This window comes from Gavialis gangeticus, unplaced genomic scaffold (genome assembly GCF_001723915.1).
Source record: "Gavialis gangeticus isolate Ggan-Ray unplaced genomic scaffold, GavGan_comp1, whole genome shotgun sequence".
Lineage (NCBI taxonomy): Eukaryota > Metazoa > Chordata > Crocodylia > Gavialidae > Gavialis > Gavialis gangeticus.
In genome coordinates, this window is record NW_017729032.1 from 117,450,665 (window position 1) to 117,456,506 (window position 5,842).

General features: G+C 44.8%; 1 protein-coding gene across 1 annotated transcript in view; it reads left to right on the forward strand.

Annotated features, from left to right (window-relative positions):
- GPC5 (glypican 5) overlaps positions 1-5,842 on the forward strand; it is a 1,496,686-nt gene that overhangs the window by 267,255 nt on the left and 1,223,589 nt on the right. The gene's annotated exons all lie outside the window — the stretch shown is intronic.

Below are 5,842 nucleotides of genomic sequence, written 5' to 3' on the forward strand. Positions count from 1 at the left end.
ATGGACCCCATGCTCCCACCCACCTGTCGCTGTGCTCCATGCACCCACTCACTGCCCCTTCCCCCCAGCTGCTGCAGCCATTTCCCCGCTCCCTCCCCCCAAGCTGATGTGTTGCATCACCACGTGGTTCCTAGCTGCAGCACCAGGACCACAGGAGCAGCTGGGACATGGTGCTGGAGTGATAGGGTGGTGGGGGTGAATGGGGAAGCAGCAGAAGAAGGGCAGCAGTGGCAGACAGGGGGCAAATGGCAGTGAGTGGGAGCATGAGGCCCGCATGAGTACCCCAGGGCCAGGAATGGTAGAAGCATGGGCTTGCAGGAGCACTGGTGGCTCTGCCTGTCATGGGGGCAGGCTATGGGCAAACCCTCCCCTTCCATTCAAGCCACAACCCTCCCCAGCCACCCTCCCCCCACACACTCACAGCCCCACTCAAAACCCATATCCACCCACACCCCACACACCCACATAGACCCCCTCACCTATCCACCCCCCCAAAAAATCCCCCCACACCCTCCCCCACACTCCACATACCCACAAACCTATACCTGCCCTCCCACCGACACCCTCCCACAACGTACAAGAGGAAGACTTCATTTTAAGCTATTGTGTGATCACCTCTATGTACACTGCACAAACATGAAAATCAAGACAAAATATTTTTTGAAATGAAAGTAATGAATATTGTAGTAAATGTTTTATTTTTAGAATATAATTTAGTATTTTTCTGGTTTAGAGATGGCCAAACCCCTTGCTAAAAGGATTACTTCTGGGGGACAAGAGGAGGGACTTCTGGTGGCAAACTCAGGGGCTAGGGGGTGGGTCTTCTGGTCCCAAGATGGCAACTAGGGGGTGGGACACATGCCAAGGGGCAGGGCTACCCATGGGGCCCTCAATGGCTTGCCTAAACTTGGTAAGAAGCTTTCCATCTGAAATAATTTCCTGCCCCTGCTATAGTGGCTATATACGTAGGTTGGGATGTTCCCAAGTATCACTGCTGCCCCTCCCCCCACCCCACATGCTCAGAACTAGGAAGTGCAATGGTAAGGTTGCTTCAGTGTTGTTCCCAGTGATTGCTGTCAAGCATTCTGGAGACTGAAGACTCAAGAGCAGACAATGAGGAACACCTTGGAGTGGCTTTATTCGTATATGTTTGGGTTTGAGGTATGCAACAAGGAACAAATGTAAAGGGCATATTCAGAACTGTCCTGACTGGGATATGCTGCTACTGTGGTATACTTATGCTCTATGTGATACTACTACTCCAGCTGTACATATAAGAAGCATCAGAGTGTATATGAAGAATCTGCACTCACAGCAGCATGTAACCAGCATACAGCTGGTCTACACTAATCCCTGGTACTCATTTTCAAACCCACTGGGGACCAGGAGCTCAAGAGCAGGCACTGGGGAGGCCTAGAACAGCTTAATGGAAAAAAATTCTGGCTTCTAAGTGGGCTAGCAGAATTGAGTGGATGAGATGTGGGTGAAATATGCTCAGCCTGGTGTTGTATAAGAACAGCCACTGTCCCAATATACATTGGCTCAAAGGGCTTTGACATATAGCCCTAGAAGTACTAGCAGTATAACTTCAGACCTATGATAAGATTTTATTTTTTCCTGGTTGTTTAACTGCCCACCCCTCCTTTTTCTTTTGGTCATCTACAGGGCATTTTTCGTGCTTATGTGCCTAGAGAAATTCTATTCCTGCGTGCCTAGCTTTGCACACATGAAAGACTGCATGTGCCATGTATGAGTAGTGACAGCCATAACACATAGGCACTTGTGGTTGTACAGTGATCTTAGATGTCTGAAAATGGAATTGGCCAAAACTCACGATTATCAGACTTAGCATCAGGAAGTGAAATGGGCCATGTGTGCGTGTCCCTTTTTTGCCTACCATAGTTCAGTGGCTAGGGCATTCATCTGGGAAGCTGGAGGTCCTGATTTCTAGCCCTACTTCCTTTACCCAGAGGGGTAAGTACAGTTTCCCTCACTTCCCAGAGAAGCACATTATTAATCACCACCCATTATTTTCACATTTTTCTAGGGCTCTTTTTGAAGCTGAGCTCTAATGCTGTAACTGACAAAAAAGGGATGGAAGGCAATGAAGGGGGAAGTTCCTGTCTCACTAGGAGCAAAGGACTCAGCCAAAACCCAGAATCCCTTCTCTTCCAGGTCAATAGCTAGATTTTCTAAGAAAGAAAGAATGAGCAAACAAATTAACCTAATTTTGAGTAAGGATGTAGGTTCCATCCCCAAAATACTCTAGGCTGTAAGAATATACTTCAAAAGTGGAATATTGTGCAAATTATTACTTAGTTCCTAGAAACAGCATATTTTAAACTCCAATAAGATTCTTCTGTTAGTGATAGTACTGAAATCTCTATGGTGATGTGAGAGCAATGGTGGTATTATTTAGCTTCCTGAAACTTCAGTACATGATTTATACCAATGAACAACACCTGTCCCTGCTTTGCTACAGCTATATTGTTCCATGAGGACTCTAAGCCCACAGCATGATCTGGTGTGAACTAGGTTATCTTGAATTCATTTGCATCCATGCATCCTACTGGTGCCTCAGCATCAGCCTCCTGCAGGACACCTGTTTCCATGATTACTTTACATACTTGTGGCAATGCTCAGTGGCCTTAAGAAGCAGCTCCCTTCCTGGAATCCATGGAGGGATAAGGGAAGACACATATAGCACGTAACCCAAGACCACTGCTGTAGGGCACAGGAGCTTGAGGTGGACATTGTGGAGCTTAAGGCTTCCTTGAGTGATGCTGGTAATGACACAAGGTTTCTGCAAGAGCCTCAAACTCCAGAATAAGAGTTTGAGAGAACTGGTGGAGGGAATGGCTCAGGGCCCACAAACTTGAGCCCACTTGTAAAGAACTTACAAAGGGTGATGCCCCTACCAGGTTTTTTTCAGCCTAGAGAAAAAGCACACAGAACAAAAGATCATTGGTCAACTTAAGAATCCATTGGGTGGGGCAGTCATGAACCCTGCTGAAATCAAATATCACGGTTTCTACATGGAGCTGTTTGGACCTGAGGTTGTCTGCCAAAGGCCATTCAACACCTGCATAACACCCCAAACTCTCTACATCAGACACTGAAGAGCTCAAACAGGAGCTATCAGAGAAGGTGTTGGGCTTGATATTATATCTATCAAATTCTACCATCTCTTCTGACCCTCCTTGGCCCAGACCTCCTGCTTATCTTCCAAGAGAGCTGTGAGGATAAGATCCTACTAGTCATCTGGTGGCAATTTCTGATATTAAGAACTGGCAACGGGTATCACTTCTATGTACCATTTACAAAATCCTGACCAAGGACCTAGCCAATTGGCTCAAAACAGTCATTGCCTGTGTTGTGGCCCATGAACAGAGCTATTACGCTCTTGGTAGAACCATCCAGGGTAAATGGTTCCTGCTGCATGACATGCTGGTAGCTGCAGAGCTCTTCAGCCTGAACATTAGACCTATGGAAAGCAGGTATTATTCACTTTGGATTTGGATTCAGCCAGTTCGGGGGACAGTAATTTGATTCAGTGATTCGAATCACTGTCCCAAATCAATTCGACCAAATCTGATTTGGAGATTCAGCTGCTACCAAATCTCCGAATCTCCAGATCACCCAGGCCCATCCCCTGCCCGCTCTCACAACCCCAGCAATGGCTGCCCTGCCCACTCCAGCTCCCAGCTTGCACTTTGAACCCCCCCAACTCACCAGGTACTGCTGGGGGAGGTGATCCCTACTGCCAGCCACCGCCCCACACTGCATGGGGGTTTCTGCATTATACTTTCTCTTGTGAAATGATGCGTAGATCATCAGATATATGAAGCTCCTTACATTACTCTGTATGAGTTGATCATTGTTGTATTTGTGGAAGGCCATTTCATTATCTCCAGCGGATCCATTTCTTGCACAGTTCTACATAAAAAAGTCTGTTCTGCAAAAGAGATCAGATGAGCTGCACCAGGTGGTAGTCATGTGTTGTGTCACAGAGTTCAGCAAACAGGTTTCAGTGGCCGCCTGTCATATGCCACTGACAGTAGAGCTGTGCAAAATTTCACCAGCTGTTTTGTTTTGACGCTGTTTCAACTTGTTTTGAGCTTGAAACAGCAAAATCAAAATGAAACTAAGGGCTTCAAAACAGCCTCAAAATGAAATGAGAGCAGTCAAAACATTTCAGAAGTTTCGAAACATTTTGAGTTTCGAAGCTGAAACTGGGCTTGCCTGCGGGGAAACAGAAAGTAAGGAGAGGGAGGGGGAAGAGGGAAGGACTGCTCTGATATTGACTGTGATTGTTTGGCTGCCAGAGATACTGATGGTGCTGCTGTGCTGCTTACTAAGTTATTACCTGTTGTCATTTAAAGTGGTGGACCAAGCTGAGGCAATAGGGGAGGAGGAGGCCTTATTGGGGCACACTACCATGTCATGTAGAGGCCCCAGTGCCAGTGAGAATGTGCCTTAGTGCACACACAGAATCACACACATCACAAGTTTTGCTTGTCAGCTGCTTGAGTTGCAGTTTTCCAGAAAACCCTGCACCTATCTCCTTGAAACTTGGCATACTTTATGGTCTTAGCAGGGGCACCATACCTGCTGTTTTCACCTCCATCCCCATGCCTTCACACTTACAAGTCACATGAGTTTTGCTTTCAAGACTTTAAGGCACAGTTTTTCAGAAGCCCCTACATCTATCTCCTTGAAACTTGGCAGGCTTCATGCGCTCAGAGGTATCTACTATCCCTGCTGTTTTCATCCAAACATGCCAAAAATGACAAAGTTATAGGCAGTGTTATGATTCCCCATTATAGCCTCTGGGCAAAACATTGAAACAGCATCGAAACAGTGAAGCAGTTTTGATGAAAGGAAAAGGAACAGTGCATTCTAAATTAAATGAAACTCAAAGTGAAACACTATCCCATTGAAATGGTGAAACAGAAGTCAAAGCAAGACAGTGCTTTTTCACACAGCCCTAGCTGATAGGTCTACAGACACAGCACCTGTTATCATCCTTTTCTCAAATCGTGGCTGTTCAATATTTCCAATTTGGACAGACACTCACCCTACTTATAAAAAGATGTTATTGAGATGTTGTATATATCAATGGTCAAGAAATGAAAAGGGAAAATGAAATTCTTGAGAGAGAGTAAGTTTATTAAGAAATTAGGAGAGATTAATCATTAATTTAATCTTGAGAGATTGATTTATTAAAGAATCTAAATGGCTTCTACTTCTGAAAAAGGATTTCTTTAAGAAAGGAAATACAGAGAAGTCATATGGACATTAGGACTGGATTAGCAGCTTGGGGCCAGTGTAGCATCAGGAAAGGCAGCTCCATTGATAGCTGCCCAACCCCTACAATGTGGCCTGAAATCCTGACAGATTGTTCAGAGGTTAAAAAAGGCTCCCTATGTGTCTTTATTCCCCTGTGCTGGGGTATGGTTGGGACTGCAATCTTGGCCTTAGGGAATAACAGAAACTGTATAAGGGTGACTTGATTAAAAGCAAGGTAAGCAAGATGTATATGTATGTGTTTATAATCTCTTTGGCTGAAAAAATGAATTGGCTATTCAATTTGGGAAACCAATGGCAATTTATTATGAAAAATCATGAAGTGTGAAAATACCACAGGGTATATGAAAAGCCAAAGTTGCATTGATTTGCAAGAAGAAGGGAGGAAAAACCTGCCGTATTCCATCCTGTCAGGCTAACTTAATCTGTAGAGAAGGAAAAAAAACCCAAATACTTAAAAAAAGCTTTGAGGGGCACATAGTGGAGAACAATAATCAGCATAATATTATAAAAAAAATTAATCTTACCAAACAAA